This window comes from Rhinolophus sinicus, linkage group LG16 (genome assembly GCF_036562045.2).
Source record: "Rhinolophus sinicus isolate RSC01 linkage group LG16, ASM3656204v1, whole genome shotgun sequence".
Taxonomy (NCBI): domain Eukaryota; kingdom Metazoa; phylum Chordata; class Mammalia; order Chiroptera; family Rhinolophidae; genus Rhinolophus; species Rhinolophus sinicus.
Window position 1 is genome coordinate 34,677,076 of NC_133765.1, and position 17,431 is coordinate 34,694,506.

The following is a 17,431-nucleotide window of genomic DNA, read 5'->3' on the forward strand; positions in this document are numbered from 1 at the left end:
CCATTCAACCCACTACAACTGGACAGTGACTATTAGACACAATCATATCCCCTGCCCATTATGGATGATGCTGGACAGTGACAACCATCCATTAGGGTCCTCTGTGGACGTTTGAACAGAAGACATGCAGGAAGAAGATACCTCCACTGGAGTTGTGCAAAAGCCAAGAGACCCAGAAAGAAGACAATCGGCAGAGACTATGAGTAAAAGCCATGAAGTGGGGAGACAGCAAGTCAGCAGTCAGAGCAACAACCAAGCGAAGCCACATCATGAGAATAGTGACAATGCTAGAGCTTCTCTTTCCGGGCATACCATTTTCATCAGTGTAAGGCAAAATGTCTCTCTCTCTTTTTTTGTTTGTTTGTTTGTTTGTTTGTTTGTTTCCATTGTAACATCTTGGAATGTGTCTAACAATAGATGGTGTTTTAATAATTGCTTTTGGCGAGGCAGCAGTGACTGACATTGCCTGCAGGTAGGTGAACACCAAGAGCATTGGAATCAAAAGGCACAGAATGAGAGTCAATGGCTTGGGGAAACAGTAGAGCAATCTCTTCTTTCGTGAGAACCCAAGGAGAGGGGGTGAGGCAGGGTGAGGGCAGACATGTTCGGCCACATTCCATAGGAGGAGTCAAAAGGAGGCGCCCCTGCGTGATTACTGAGCCCGTGTAAGAACCCAGTGCCAATGGCTTTTACGTCTTTTAGGAAATGCTGCATCACCAGCATTTTTGAGGTGCAGAGGATGATAATGAAACACACAGACCTCAATGTGAGAGTGTTGAAAAGTGATCAGAAGCGTCAGACTGTAAACGTGAAGACGTTCTAGGATTACCGTAATTAACTGATTTCAGTTACATTTTTCTCTTTAGGATGCACGAGAGTGATACAGGAAATTAAGAAACCAATGCCTGAAACCAAAAGTAGCAAACGAAATTTTGAAGTGATGAGAAAGAAGTATGCCGTAGTTTCATTGTGAGTATTATTTTCCTTTCTTCGTGGCCCATAAAAAAATGGGCCTTTACACCTTCTAACAGATAGCATTTTTGTATTTGATTTAAGACGGTTTGTTCCAGTTCTCTAAGAGGCCCGACAGTTTCCAGAGCTTTCTCGCTTTTCTGGAATTGCTTATAGAACTTGCGTTACCTCAGGTAACCTGAACGTGCACTTGATTTTTTGTAACTCGGAAGATCCCAAGTGATACAGAGTCAGACAGATGTTGATGAGAAGCAGTGATTAAGCTCAGAGCATTGTAGGCTGTGCAAGAACAAACCCCAAATCCTAGATTAGAAAAGACAAGAGGGGGTTGCTTACCTCAGGGACCAACAAGATCCCTCACTATTTAAAAAAAGGGGGAGGTGGATTATTTAGGTATTTGCTTGAAGGGTGATGATCTTTAACGTGTTGAGATACAAGCTAGTCTTTCCCTCAGTGTTTCTTGACCTTTTTTCCCATTACAGCACCTCCCCAAATTGCCCTTTTAGACCTGTTTTTCTTTATTGTCCCCTCCATGATTTTTTTTCTTACTGTGATAAAATATGCATACCAAAAAATTCACTATTTTAACTATTTCTGTATGGACTTGCCTGTCCTGGACATTTCCTATAAATGGAATCATACAGTATGTGGCCTTTTGTGTCTGGCGTCTTTGTCTCAGCATCATGTTTTCAGCGTTCATCCATATTGTAACGTGTGTCAGAATTTCATTTTTTTTTTATGGCTGAATCATATTCCATTGTACGGATAGACCACTTTCGTTTATGGACATTTAGGTTGTTTTCTATTTTGGCTTTTGTGAATAGTGCCTCTGTGAACATTTGTGTTCAAGGTTTTGTTTGAACACCCATTTCAATTCTTTTGGATATATGCATAGGAGCAGAATTGCTGGGTCCTGGGGTAACTCGATGTTTCACGTACTGAGGAACTGCCAAACTGCCTGTCACAGCAGTGGCATTTTACATTCCCACCAGCCACGTATGAGGGTTCTGATTTCTCCACATCCTCTCCAACACCTCCCCCCGCATGAAATGTCAGTACATTGACAAAACACGCACATGTATTGCGTGTTTGTGTATGTACCATGGACCTTTGGCGGGCAGACCTGGTATCTAATAGATACATTTGCAGGAGTACAGACTCAGAAGCCTGCAGGAATTTAGAAAAAGACTGCCAGCTCACCAAAACATCAACCAGCCCTTTGAGCCAGGTATCAAACCTAATGGACTTTATTTTATTGAAATGTGTATAAAGTGGATGTAGCATAATTCATTCAGTCGTTCCCTTTTTCCTTTGGATGGGCATTCATTCACTCTGTGACTAGTTCTCTGCCACCAAAAAAAACAAAAACAAAAACCACTCCAATAAACAACCTTGTCCTTAAGTATTGGTGTTTTTATTTCTTTGGGACAGATTCCCAGGAGTGGGATTAATGGGTCAAAGGGTATGTTTAGTTTCAATTTGAACAGATGTTGCCCGATTGCTTTCCCCAATGGCTGCAAACCTTCACATGGATGAGAATGCCCTTTCCTCTGTATTCCTGCCTGCATTTCATTTTATCGCGCGTTTTCCTGTGTGTCCATCTGATGGATACAGACTGACGTCTCATTGCTTCTTTCATTTCATTTTTCTGGCCACGGTTGAATTTGAGGGTATTTTCCTACGTTTGTTGGCCATCTGGTTTTGCTCCTCTATTTATAGTCCGAGTCCATTTCTGTACGGGCTGTTTGTCTTGTTCAGGTCAGTTTGTAAAAGCTCTTTATATAGTGTCCATTGGCCTTTGGCTTAATCGCTCAGAAGTGATTAAGAACATTGACTCGGGCCACCTGCCAAGGGTCACCTCAGAGCTGGGCCCCTGACTGGCCATGTGGCCTCAGCAGGTTCTGTAACCTGGTTATGCCTCAATTTACTCATCTGTAAAGTAGTGATCATCATCATCTTTGCCCCCCCCCCCTTCATAGCATTGTTCTAGACATAAATGTGTTAATACCTGTAAAGTAAGTAAAATGGTGCCAATAGCCACTGGTGACTATTATTTAGATTACAAATATATTTCCAGCTCCACCATTTCAGTTGGCTTTATTTATGGTATCCTTTGTCATACAAAATGTTTTAATGTTTACATAGTCAAATACATCCATCTTTTCTTTCAGAACTTCCGAGTTCCCAGGCTTGGTTAAGCAATCTCCCGGTTTCCTTTGCGATGCTGATAATCAGAGGCGTATAACTAACCGTTCCTACCCTGAAGGGCACTGGTCTCCTGGCTCTTTGATCCCTTTCCTCTTCTTCTCTCTCACCCCAATAAGATGAGACCTTTACAGCACTTTCACTTCCCCCCTCTTTTCCTTCCCTCCCACGTGTTCCCTGCTGAAACCCAGGAAACACTTTTACTCCCCACCCGACTCGCCAATCACTGAGGTTTGCATGGGATAATCTAGTGTTTAGATTATTTTAGAGGACATCTGTTAGGTTTCAAAAGTCCTCTGTTACACAAGTCCCTATCTTGATCCATTTAGATGTAAAATGTCACAGGCTACGTTCTTAGTACCGTTTTTTTCTCTCTTTCTTCTCCCCCCTTCTTGAGTTTTCTTTTCGGGTTCAGTTGTGGTTTGGTTAGTCTTTTCTCAAGCAGTCTCCTCAGATGGAACACTGGAAATTCTCTTCTCTGAATTCTTGGGTATCCTAGACTATATTCCTTTTGCCTCAATAGATGAAAAATATTTTGGAAACTGGATAGAGGACTCTTGGGTTTCAGTCCTTCCTCTCTCTTACCTGCCAGTACTATTCCACTGCCATCTTTCAGAAGCAGAGATGTAAAACCTGGTTCCAGTCTGATTGCTTTTCCTTTTTCTGCTTTCCGCTGACACAAGATATTTTTCGTCTTGAAGGTTCAGGAATTTTACCAGAATACCATGTTTCCCCAAAAATAAGACCTAGCTGGACAATCAGCTCTGATGTGTCTTTTGGAGAAAAAATTAACATAAGACCCGGTCTTATTTTACTATTATTTACTATATATAATATAATATAATATAATATAGTATAATATAATATAATAAACATAATATAATACCAGGTATAATATGATATAATATAATATAATATAATACTATGTTATATAATATATTATAACATATTATATAAGACCTGGTCTTATATTAATTTTTGCTCCAAAAAACACATTAGAACTGATTGTCCGGTTAGGTCTTATTTTCGGGGAAACACGGTATGACCACATATCAATCTTATCTCATCAGACCAATCTGGAACCCGGGGAGCTCTTTTAATCTGCAGTCTCAGGTCGTTAGTAATTTCAAGGAACTTCCTTCTACTTGTGTATCTGCTGCACCGTCTCATTTTAGAATTCCTCTTATGTGTATTCATTCTTCATGAGCTGTCCTCCAACTCTTCTTGTCTTTCCCCACAGATTTCTATTTCTTTAAAATTTTGTTCTTTGTTTCTTATTTGCGTCTCAGTAGAGACTCTACTCTCCTTTAACTTATAAACTGAGTTTTTTAAGTTCTAAAAGATCACGTGTCTTAGCTCTAAAAAGTCCTTTGTACACCATACTTGGATTTCCTCCTGTGCTCGTTTATGACTGTTTTAATGGGTTGTTATTCCTCTTGGTCAGTTCACTGGGGGTCAAGGTTAGTCCTTGAACTTTCATACCTTGTGGAAGCTACAAACCAACCTCTACCCCCATGGGCTTGTGATATAGGGCGAGCTGCGTTTACTCACAACACTTCTGACACCAACTGTGGGGGCGGGGGGTCTTTTGTTTTTGGTTTTTCCCACACCACTAATCCTCCAACTCCAACACCAGCTGTGCGTCCTATAGTTCAGTTTAATTCTGACATAAACTACCCAGAGTTAGCACAGAGCCCACAGGTGAAGGGCTCAGTCCCCCAAGACACCCCCGCCCCCCACCACCCAACACACATCACATGCCTGTTGCAAGTCCCAGGTTGCCAACTGTACTTCTGACCAACTGCTATAAATCAGGGGCTTCCATGGTCCCCTCTTCATGTCTGAGAATTTGCTAGAATGGCTCACAGAACTCAGGAACATGCTTTATTTACTCTTACTAGTTTATTATAAAGGATAAAATGAACAGCCAGATGAAGAGGTACATAGGCGAGGTCTGGGAGGGTCCCCAGCACAGAAGCTTCTACCCATGGTGATGGGGAGTTGGGGTAGTGAACGCCACTGTTTCGGGGTTTTAATGGAGATTTCATTACTTAAGCATGATTGATGAAATCATTGGTAGTTGGTGATTTAACTCCATCTCCAGCCCCTCTCCCCTCCTTGAAAGTCGGGGGGTGGGGGCTGAAAGTTCCGTAATCACGCTTTGGTCTTTCTGGCAATCGGCCCCATCCTGAAGTTACATGGGGGCTTTCAGCCTTCTTGGTGGTTTTGGATTTCTTAGCATCAATGTCAACCTGATTTAGAACCAGGCAGCCTTGATTAAGTTAGTAAACCTCTGTGCCTCAGTTTCCAATTTAAAAAATGGTAAAATGAGGCCCACCGCATAGGCTTAAAGGGACCTAATTGTAAAGTACATTTTAATACAAAAATAAAGTGACCTGGTGAGTTTACGGATATTAAAGTATCTCATAAACTGCATTAGTACAGTTCAAATAGTAGATAATTGAATTTTCTGGAAAAAATGCATCATACAGATATATTACTACATGTATTATGTATGAGCAGCTTCATGATAGTACCTTAAAGATAATGAAATTCTTTTTTTTTTTTTTTAATTTTATATTGGGGAATAGCGCGTTTCTCCAGGGCACATCAGCTCCAAGTAGTCGTCCTTCAATCTAGTGGTGGAGGGCGCAGCTCAGCTCCAAGTCTAGTCGCCGTTTTCAATCTTAGTTGCAGGGGGCACAGCTCACCATAATATGCAGGAATTGAACCAGCAACCTTGTTGTTAAGAGATCGCGCTCTAACCCACTGAGCCAGCCGGCCGCCCTGGTAATGAAATTCTTAATAGGTTTAAGTAAGTTCCTTGAATTTACAGGCCACCAAATCACTTTCGAGTTTCATAGAAAAGAGTGTGTTTACACTCAAGTGTCTAGATCATGAAGCTTATGGAAAAAGTTGTGATCAAACTTGGGGTGTGTGTGAGGTGATACCCACTAGTTAAGGCCCCGCTGGGTTTTGGCTCTTCACTAGGTAGCTGGAGAGATGAAAATGGTGATGATGCTGTCTGCTCTGCCAACAGCATCATGGTCCCATTCTGATATGTCCTAAGGGAGATGAGCCACTCAGCTTGGTGTGTGGGAAGTCAAGAAGATCCAGGATGCTGAGGCCAAGGTGACCTTCCCCCAGGGGATTCCACAGACCTTCCCAGAACCCACTGTCTTCTGCTTGCTTTACTTATCTGTTGCTACGTAAAAAATTAACCCAAATGTGGTGGCTTAAAGCAACAGTAATCACTTATTGTCACTGACAGTTCCTATGAACCAGGAATTCAGACAGGCATAGCTGTCTCTGCCACCCTGTGTCTGGGCTCCAAGTGGAAGGGCCCAAAGAGTGGGGCTGCAGTCATCTGGGAGAAGGCCCCTCCTCCTCACACACATCTGACTGTTGGGTCCACAGAATTTGTAAGGCCTGGTGCACAGTGAAAATGCAGGGCCCTTGTTTAAAATGTATTAAAAATTGACTAGGGTCAGGATGGAGTATTTTTCAGTAGTGATGAAGATATTCTAATATGAGATTGTGGTAATGATTGCACAATGCCGTGAATATGCTGAAAACCACTGGATTGTCCACTTTGTGTACTGCCTAGGTCACACGCTCGGAAAGATGGCATTGCTGGCTGTGGGTGCCGGCTGCCAGCCCAGGGTCCAGTCGGCAGTATCAGTTGGAGTGGCCTCTCCATGCGGCCAGGACCTCCTCCCAATATGGTGGGCCAAAGCAGAGAGAAAGCTTGGGTGGGCAGAGAGAGAGAAGCTGTATCCTTTTAATGCCTAGCTTTAGAAGGCACATAGCCTCACTCCACCACATTCCCTTTCTTAAAAGGAAGTCAATAAATCTGGCCCAATTTCAAGCTAGGAAAATGAGACTCCATCCTTTGAAAGGAGGTAAGTCAAAGAATTTGTGGACATATTTTAAGCCACCACACTGGTCTTCATATGTAGGGCAAGTTTTGTGGTCTCCTATTCAGCACATATGAGATCTGACAATTAAGTTCGCGAATTTGTTGCAACAATGTCACTAACCTTTTTTGATATCAGAGGGATTATTCATTATGAATTTGTACCAACTGGACAAACAGGTCACCAAGTTTACTATGTGGAAGTGCTGAAAAGGCTGCATGAACAAGTTAGACAACCTGAACTTTTCGCCAACAATTCATGGCTCTTGCATCACGACAATGCACCAGTTCACATGACACTGTCTATGAGAGAGTTTTAGCCAGTAAACAAATAACTGTATTGGAACACCCGCCCTACTCACCTGATCTGGCCCCCAGTGACTTCTTTCTTTATCCGAAGGTAAAGGAAATATTGAAAGGAAGACATTTTGATGACATTCAAGACGTCAAGGGTCATACGATGACAGCTCTGATGGCCATTCCAGAAAGAGTTCCAAAATTGCTTTGAGGGATGGACTAGGCACTGGTGTCAGTGCGTAGCTTCCCAAGGGGGGTACTTTGAAGGTGACCGTAGTGACATTCAGCAATGAGGTATGGAGCACTTTTTCTAGGATGAGTTCGCGTACTTAATTGCCCAACCTCATTTTAAGCCACCACACTGGTCTTCATATGTAGGCTAAGTTTTGTGGCCTCCTGTTCAGCACATAGATAGGAGAGAAAGCCCCACATGAGTTTTCCTGCCAAGTTGTAAACAGAACCAAGGCTTCATTTATACCTGTTGGACCCAACGTTGGAGGAACAAGCAGCCTAAAAATAGGTCGGGAAGGAAACCTGTTTAAGGTTTTTTTTCCTCTCTAAATCCGCCCCCCACCCCAATTTTTCTAACCCTCTTATGGCGTTTCTTCATTTAAAAAAATATATCATGACCATAGAGGCATAAAGTAGACTGGAGTTTGCCAGTGGCTGGGGCAGTACTCTAGGGGATGAACTGCTAATGGATATGGATTTTTTTTGGAGGGTGATGAGAAAGTTCTGGAATTAGATAGTGGCGATGGTTGCAGAAGCTGGTGAATACTTACATACTGAAAACAGCTGAATTGTACACATTAAAAGGGTTAATTTATTGTTTCTTGGCCTTTTGGCTAAGACCAAGTGTATCTGGTTTTTGTAGTAGTTGTCCTTGGCTGAATTGTGGTTAGGGCTTGATGGTGGAGTCCTTGGGGAGATGCATGGTTTTCTCGAAAAATCGCTAGGGTGGCTGGGAATCCAGTCTGTGTCTGGAGCCAACCCCTGACCAAGGAAACCTCGGCCATACACCAGACACCTGTCTGTGGCTGCCAGAATCAGTGGGACCATCTCTCTTGGGTGGTCTCTCAGGCCAATTGGGTAGTTCTCCCAGATCCCATTTTTATTTCACCTTGTCAGTAATAAAAGACTGATCACTGGGCAGTCAGAACGCGAGGGGAAGTGTTGGCTTAACCCGAGGTGGGAAAGACATGAAGGGCATTGGTGAAAGTTCACATTTGTGTTAGGCCTATCCTGTTCTCCTCAGGACTTCTAGGCATGTGGCTGAAGGAAAGTTTCCTGAATGGAAGAGTGTATAGCACAAGACATCCAGTAAAATAAGTGCCCCCCCAAAAAAAATGAAGGGGCAGCCTGTTAGTTCAGTTAGAGTGCGATGCTCAGAACACCAGGGTTGCTGGTTCGATCCCCACATGGGCCACTGTGAGCTGCGCCCTCCACAACTAGATTGAAACAATGACCTGACTTGGAGCTGATGGGTCCTGGAAGAACACACTTAAATAAATTAAAGTTTTTTAAAAAATGAATTTCATAGTATGTGAATTATAGCTCATGAAAAAAATATATCAGAAGCTTCAAAAGCTGGAAGGATCCTAGGCCTCTTTCGTTCTTTATGTCCCTGGAACCCCGCCAATGAGAAAAGCTGAAATTTTCTCCCAGGAATGTCTGATTTCAAAGTCCATTCTCTTTTGCCTCTGCCATACCATGTTGGCACCATGTAGCCTGGCAGTGAAGGGCCATGATGAGTTTGACCTTTATTCTGTTGATAACTGAAGGTTTTTGAGGTAGGAAAAAAGGCACAAGTCAATTTTTGTTTTAGAAACATAATTCTTAAGAGCTTCATGGGAATATTTTTTTGTTAGACATAATAACAGTAGGTGAAAATATGAAGGAAGTATTTTTTTCCTGAATTGACTATAATAATTTTAGGCGTTTTGTTAAAATATGTATATATATATATATATAATTTTTTTTTTAAATCATGACTGAAATATCAACCTCTATGGGAACTCTAGAGAGCAGCATAATTTTTTTCCCCTCTCATTCAGTTTTTTTTTATAATAGTGTTTTAATGAATTTTGAAATTGGCTTCCATCATTAAACAAATGGTAGGTGGGGAGAGAGAAGAAGCAGTTGGACAATGTTTGCCTATGAAAAGTCAACCTGCCCTTTGTGTTATTCTTTTCCTTTTTCTAAAGTTGAATTTCTCTGCTGTGCAGCACAGCAGGCTTGATGTGAAACTCTATTCAGATGTATAGGTGATAAGCGGTTTTAAATAAACATGGCATTCCACCCAAGCTCTAAAACCACTGGCTGGCTGAGGCATATAAGGAAGATGGTCAGACACTGCCTGAGCCTTCTAGGGCTGCTGGACGAAAGTATCACAGACTGAAATTCAGTCTCTCACAGTTCTGGAGGCCAGAAGTCCAAGACCAAGGTGTCAGCAGGGTTGGTTTCCCCTGAGGCCTCTCTCCCAGCTTTGTTGTATCATCACATGGTCATCCTTCTGTGTGTGTCTGTGTCTTAATCTCCTCTTCTTAAAAAGACACCCACCTTAAAAACGTATTTTAACTTAATTACCTCTTCAAAGGCTTTATCTCCAAATACAGTCACGTTCTGAGGTGCTAGGATCTCAGCATAGAAATTTGGGGGGGGACACAATTCAGCCCATAACAGACACCCTGGTTCCATGTCTTGCTCCAAGGGGTAGTAAAAGTGAGGGAAACATTTATAAGAGGATAATCCAGTCTAGAGATTGCCAGAAATCACAGCAAACACTGGTTCGTACCTGATATCCCATCCTGACTCTGTCCCCAGACCACTGTCTCTGGGGCAGGGGAAGGTTGGAGACAGAGGAGAGCAGGTGATGGGCGGGAGGACAAGCTAGAGACAAGGGACAATTACTCTACGGATTCTGTTTTGCAAGAGTTTTTTTTGTTTTTAAAATTAGGTGAAATTCACATAATGTAAAATTAACCATTTTAAAGTGAACAATTTAGTGCATTCACAATACTGTACAACCACCACTCTGTCTAGTTCCATTCATCACCCCAAAAGGAAACTCCACACCCACAGCTGTCACTCCTCATTCCCCACCCCCCAGCCTCTGGCAGCCACCAATCTACCTTCTGTCTCTATGGATTTACCTGCTCTGGACATTTCATACGCATGGAATCAGATAATATGTGGCCTTTTGTGCCTGGCTTCTTTCATTTAGTGTAATGTTTTCCATGATCATTTTGTAAGAGTTTTTTGTGGGACTTTTTGTTGTTGTTACCTTTGATCAGTTTCCCAAGTGGCTGGTCATAAAATCTTTAAAACATAAAGGTAAATCACGTCTGTGGGTATTTGGGGAGATGATGCAAAAGAAAATGGAGGAGAAGCTGAATCTGGAGAGATGGGGTCCCAAACAGAGAAGGTGGTAGTTTTTGTCCCCCAGTCCTGTCCTGTGACTGTGTGTGCGTCTGTGTAAACGCCCTCGTGCTCATAAAGAACAAAACTTCATAAAACACACATGTTCGTACCACTCATCTTTAACCAGTTAACAGTTGGTCATGTTTACTTAGGGACATTTTTATTTTTTTATCTTTTTATTTTGAATGAATTATAGACCCACAAATTTGCAAAAACAATGCAGTGAGGTCCCAGCTTCACCCAACGGTGGCGTCTTACTTACCTGCAGTAGATTATCAAAGCCAGAAAGTCGACACTTGCACAGTAAAATTACCTAGTCTATAGGCATCTCCTGGATTTCACCACTTTTTTCATGTCTTCTTTTTCCTTTTTTCTTCTTCCTTTCTTTCTTCCCTTCCTCTCCTCCCGCCTCCTTCTTGTCCTTGTATGTCCGTTATAATTCTACGACATTTTAGTACATATATAGACTTGTATAAACACCACCGCATTCAAGGTACAGGTGGTTCTCACCCTAAAGAAACCCCCTCACGCTATCCCACACCTACCCCCCCCCCCGCATAACTCCTAACGACCGACCGTCCATCCATTCTATTCTTCTTTATAATTCTGTCACTTCAAGAATGTTCCATAAATGGCATCACACGGTGTATAACTTTTCAAGAATGGCCTTTTCTCCCCAGTCAGCACAACGCCCTTGGGACCCATCCAGGTTGTTTGTTGTGTGCTTCGTGGTCTGCTCCTTTTTGCTGAGGAGCATCCTACGGCAGGGACACACCACATCCTGTGGGACCATTCACCCGTTTGCAGGTCCTTCTTTTCAAATGAAGTAAAAGCATTGCAGATACAGTTGAGGTCTCCCTTCCACCTAACATCCCTCCCTCCCTCCCTCTCCAGAAGTAATGGGGATTCTGCAGTTACTGTGCATCCTTCTCATCTGTGACTTTTGTTTTATTACATGGTGATGCTTCCCCAAACCGTATGTTATCTTGTTTGTTTGTTTTTAACAGTTTTATTATTTATTTATTTATTTATTTATTTTTACATTAAAGTTTATTGGAATGACAAGTGTTAGTAAAGTTACATAGATTGTTATCTCATTCAAACACATAAGTGTTATCAAATTGCATGTATCTTTTGGCAACTTGCTTTTTGCTCTAGGTATTACGCTCAAGATTCAGTCCTGTTGATATGTTTACTCTTCTTCGTATATACAGAAGGTGCCAAAAAAATGTATACACATTTTAAGAAAGGAAAAAAACTGTATTAAAATTGTAATACTCGATATATACTGATAACAAAAGATGAGTACAAGTCATGTGTATACCTTTTTTTGGCCCCCCCGGTAGTATTCTGTGGGGTGCCTGTATCGCTATGTATCTATCCTAGGGGTCACTTAGAATGTTTTCCGTTTTTCACTATTACGAACAGTGTTGCAATGAACATCCCAAACCTGCTTCCTTGTGAGATGGTAGCTTCTTTAGAAAGACAAGATAGACTCCCAAGAAGAATCTTCTACCAGGAAGAAAGGGGTCAGTCAACAGTTAGCTTAGAAGGGTAACGTATTTAGAGAGTGTCCTCTAGGTACAGGGCGCAATGCCAACACCCTAAGTACTTGGTCTCAGCCAGGACCAGGGAGGCGTCTGAGGGCCTAGTGGTTGGGCAGCCTGGAAAGCTCCAGAAATATTGACCACCAAATGAGTCAGGGTAGTCACCTTACTTTTTTTCCGTTCACGTTGCTCATCTCTCACTTTGCATGTTTTCAGAACTTTAGGGGCAAAAACGCTGGAGTCAGATTGCCTGCTTTTGTTCCCTTTGGTCCATTACTTACAGATTGTATGACCTGGGCCAATTATTCAGACTCTGTGCCTCAGTTCCTTATCTGTGAAATGGACATAGCACCTTTCAAAACCCTATGAAGTTATTGAAAGAATGAAGTGAAATCATCTACGTAAAACATTTAGTTAGCACAGTGGCTGACAGAGAGCACAGAGCAAATCTTAGATCTAGAAATTGACGGGTATCAAATGATGATGGTGAGTGTGGCATCTCTTGATTGGGGGGTCTATCTTTGGGCCATATTACTTTACCAAAACCAAAAACGGACCATCGATGCCATTTTTCTACTAAAGCATCGTATCGTATCCCAAAGGAGGGGTATTTTGTGAGCATGCTGAAGAGAAATCCACTGTTTTTCAACCTGATGACATCGTAGGTCAGTTTGTTTTCTTCTTTCAGTGACATTGGGAATGTTATGTCCTGTTCCCAATACCTATTGGTGGTTGTAGATCCCTCTCTGGGTGTGGCCAGGGCACCTGGTATATCAATATTCAGAGCCTCGAAGCGCTTGCCTTTCATCTGATAGGGCCGCAGTGGGTTGGGGATTACCCGTCAGGCCTGATGTTGGTAATGCCGCACGCAAACCCCTTCTCCCAGAAGAGACAGAGGGTGCCCAGAGAAAATCCAGCACTGGTTGCAAAATAGTCGTGTTTCATTCGTCGTAAAAGACACAAAACTTAATGAACAGAACTTCATGGCCAGATACTCACCACAGCTAAGCCTGCTGAACAGTATTTCTTCCCACTGAGTTTATTAAACAATATAAAAAAATATCAAAGACATTCATTCTCCAGAAGGCCTTCGGAGAGGCTCTAGGACTCATCTCTTCAGCTCTCTACCTGAATGGGTTTGGGGCAGTGTGAGCTGAATTGCTTCCTGAAGGTTGACTAATTACCTCTCTCTTCTCTTGGGACCACAGTTTTACTACATGGCAGAAATTTTGGAAACAAGAGAATTGAGATGGACTCTGCTAAAAGCCCAGACTTCCAAGCTGTTTCAATGAGTGAAAAACACAAGGTGATCTGAAATGTTATCTGAGGAACACCTGGCAGACAGCATGTTTTTACACAAACAACAGTTTAAAAATACGCTTTACCCAGCTGCTGTGTGACTGTGGTCTTCATGATCATTTTAGAAGGGGTGGTTTGACATCAATTAGATTCTCTCGTGTGGGAATCTGACCTGAGACACACAAGTAATGTGTTGAGTCACGTTCATGGTTAAGACCTGGGATGAGGGGCCATGAGCTCGTCCCCTGCAGCTGCCCCAGCCTGGTTTAATTCTCTCTTCATTTCTGTGAGGTACGCCACCGTCTTTCCAGTATCATGCCTCTCTTTATATTTTTAATTTTTTGCTTAAGCTAATTTGGACTTGGCTTCAGTTGTTTGCATCCATTAGGACCTTGAGTTAAACAATGATAAGAAGGCATCTTCTCATTACAATGAGGGGGAAAATTTTTTTTCCTTCTCAGGAAGTTTGCCAGTAACAGAAGCAGCTTCAACCATCATAAAGAATTTCATCAAAATTTCAGTTCCAATTTGAAAAGGTCACGATTTGAATGAAAAGATGGGGGAACAAAAAGATGGCCCATTTTATAGGCAAATGGTCAATTTCTAGTACTTAGTGACTTCCAGGACCTGGTGACACCAAATGCCACCACAGCCCAAGGTATTGCAGAAAAACAATTCTTCAGCTAAATTCTGATCACAGAAACAAAGTGGGGGGAAGAAAGGGGTCCGCTGGGTCTCATGGACCATCTGTCAAGGCAGCCGCTTGCCGTGAGCAGGAAGGCCAACAGATCAGCAGATCAGACTCGGGAAGTATTTTGAAAATTAAACCCAAAGTCACGTTGAGGACTCAAATACTAGGTGCGGTTATAGCCCCTCACTTCAAGCAAGGCATTGTGGGGTGAATAGGCTAATAAATGTGAAAAGGTAAGGGAGTTCATAAAATCAGAAACAAGCACAATTTTGTGCCCCCAATTTTAAGGTTCTAGACCTAGGGGGTCATCTCTTGAAGCCTGGAAGAGATTGTTTGCGGGCGGCTAGAAGGAAGCCCTACTTTTTACTCTGTAGGGAGTAAACTCATGGAATGCACAACCCCGAGAGCTGGTCCTCTCCAAAATAAGAGGAAGTAGTGGAAAATAGATGCATACATGTAAGAGCCCCTTCCAATATACAGACACATAGATATACATACATACACTTGCGTGCACGCACAGACACACACACACACACACACACACACACACACGGCACTGAGTAGAACACGCCATTGGTTTAGCCCTGAGTAACATGACTTGCTCCCGTTTTAAATTAATGTTGGTGTTTCCCTGCACAGGGAAACAAGTGTTTAGGAGACTACTCTCTGCATAAGTATCGTTGAGGATCAAGGAAGATGGCAGTACTCTTATATTATAGGCATATAATTGAAGGTGATTTAATTTTTAAAACAATATACCTTTACAAATAACTACAATAGTAACACAGTTCACCACTGACAATTTAAAAATAAGAAGTCTAGAAAGGAAAAGGAAAATCACCTGTAATACCACCACCCAGGTAGCACCCACGTCACAGCCTTGGTTTGTGTTCCACGCATATACACACAGATGCACAGGTTTTAAAAGAGAATTGAGATCATATTCTGTTTCAAAACTATTTTTTCATTTAATATGATGTGATCTATTTTTTTCTCGTGTCTTTCATTATTTTTGCACAACAGGTTCTTTACCTCATCACGTAGCAGACCCCACACGCATTGTACCGAACCACGCTGGCCTCTCCTCTGTTCCTCATTGCAGTGAGTTGAACTGGTGTGAAAAGGTACTTCTCACGAAGTGCACGCTAGTGAGGAGAACGGGACATGGAAAGGCAGGTCCACCTGTCAGGATCTCAGAATGTGACCTTATTTGGAGCAAGGGTCTTTGCAGATGTAATTAAGGTAAGGATCTCAAGGTAAGAACATGCTGGATGAGGGTGGACCCTAAATCCAGTGGCAAGTGTCCTTGCTTATAGGAGACAGAAAAGGAGATGACACAGACCCTGGAGCAATGATGCATCTTCCAGCCACGAATTGTCAACAGCCACCAGAAGCTGGGGGAGAGGCATAGGACGGATCCCTCATTGTAACTGTGATAGTAAATCTTCTATTTTGAGATTTGGACCTCTGGTAGAATTCGATTTAACAAGTGTAATTTAACTTGAGACTTTTTGAAAGCTTTTTTTCTTCCTTTTCTTTGCCATCTTTCCACTACACCTTAATGACTCTGTTTACTATACTTTTACTGTGCATCCCAGTTTCAATGGCTCTATATACTTCAGCCTTGCAGGCCTGTCCTAGGGATTTGGGAGAGGTTTTTGCATGTATATGGGATTAACTCCTGGCTCAACTTAAATTTACATAACATATGCAAAGGTTGATAACCAACCCCAACAGACAAAGCTGAACTCAATAGAAGATCCCAAAACAGGCTGAAGCAATTTACATCCTGGTTGGAAAATATAAGACTTCATATGAAACAAAAACTTTGAAGCAATAGTCTCCAGCAGACTCTATCCAGCCAACCTTCCTCTTACTTTAATAAATCTTCCTTCTGTGTCTCTACGTGCCTAATGAATGCTTTCACCATCCGCGAGCGAGCAGCCATGACACATCAGAGCCTCCAGAAGGAACCAACCCTCCTAACACCTTGCTTTGGACCTCTGGCCTCCAGAACTGAGAGAGACTATATTTTTGCTATTTTAAGCTGCCAAGTCTGTGGTACTTTGTCAAGGCTGCCCTAATTAACGAATAGGCCCACACACACCAAACTCACCTCAGGGCCTTTGCACGTACCATTCCCTCTGCCTAGGACGCCCTGCCCCTGGATTTTCACGTTGTTTGCTCTGTCTAGTCATTCATGGCTTAGCTCAAGGTCACTTCCTCATAGAGACCTTCCTCGATATCCCAGCCCCACTCCCTTTTTAGCCTGTCTCCCTACTTTGCTGTCTTCCGGATACTCATAGCTACCCCAAGTTCCCTTTCCAGGCTTGGGCACCTTGTCCGTTGTTCTAGTTCCACCAACCACCCCCAGAGCAGCGTCCAGCACCTAGTTGGTGCTTAATTCACAAAAGCTGATGGAATGCTTGAACAAATGAATGAATGTGAGTCGCTGGTTCTGAATAGATTGGAATTTCACAGCCGGGCTCCCTGCTGACTCAATGCATCAGAGACTGGGGAATCCCTACTTTCCTCTGAGCTCATCCCTGCCTCCCCTTCCTTTTAAGTTGGTGATCTCTGCTTTTCACTTTCTACCTCTAGGAATTGATTGGAGAACCAGATAAGCAAAGTCCTCTGAAAACATGTAAGAAATTCAGAACTGTCCTACCTTCCTTCATTGACTGCCATTCAACTGGGACTGGGAGTCTGAATATCTACATTTTTCATCTGCATCTAAGTCAGAATGTCAAAGCAAGCCTCATCTTGCTCAAGAGTCAAGGAGTGACAGAAGCTGGAAATGAAAGCATAACAGAAACTTGGACCGATCACAGACTCAAACCAGTACATCTCCTTTCCATCCTGGAGCGGGGAACTGAAACTATTCCATAGGAAGTTCTTTCTTCCCCCCTCTATGCAAAAATCCCAGTCTGACCTGATTCCTTTTTAAATATACAAATAGTAATAGCAATATTCACCGAACTCTAAATAAAATGGAAAGTGCTCTTGTAATCCTGTCTGGAACTACCCTTCTGAATTAAATGTGTTTTATTTGTCCCGTCCTGGTCCCAATGCATATGGAGTTTT

General features: G+C 42.5%; 1 long non-coding RNA gene across 1 annotated transcript; it reads left to right on the top strand.

Moving 5' to 3' along the window:
- The first annotated feature begins 780 nt into the window (after nucleotides 1-780).
- On the top strand, nucleotides 781-17,218 carry LOC141569275 (uncharacterized). The gene is made up of 3 exons (XR_012492777.1): nucleotides 781-969; nucleotides 15,371-15,589; nucleotides 16,949-17,218. It is a non-coding gene; the product is annotated as an uncharacterized LOC141569275 (long non-coding RNA).
- Nucleotides 17,219-17,431: the final 213 nt, after the last annotated feature.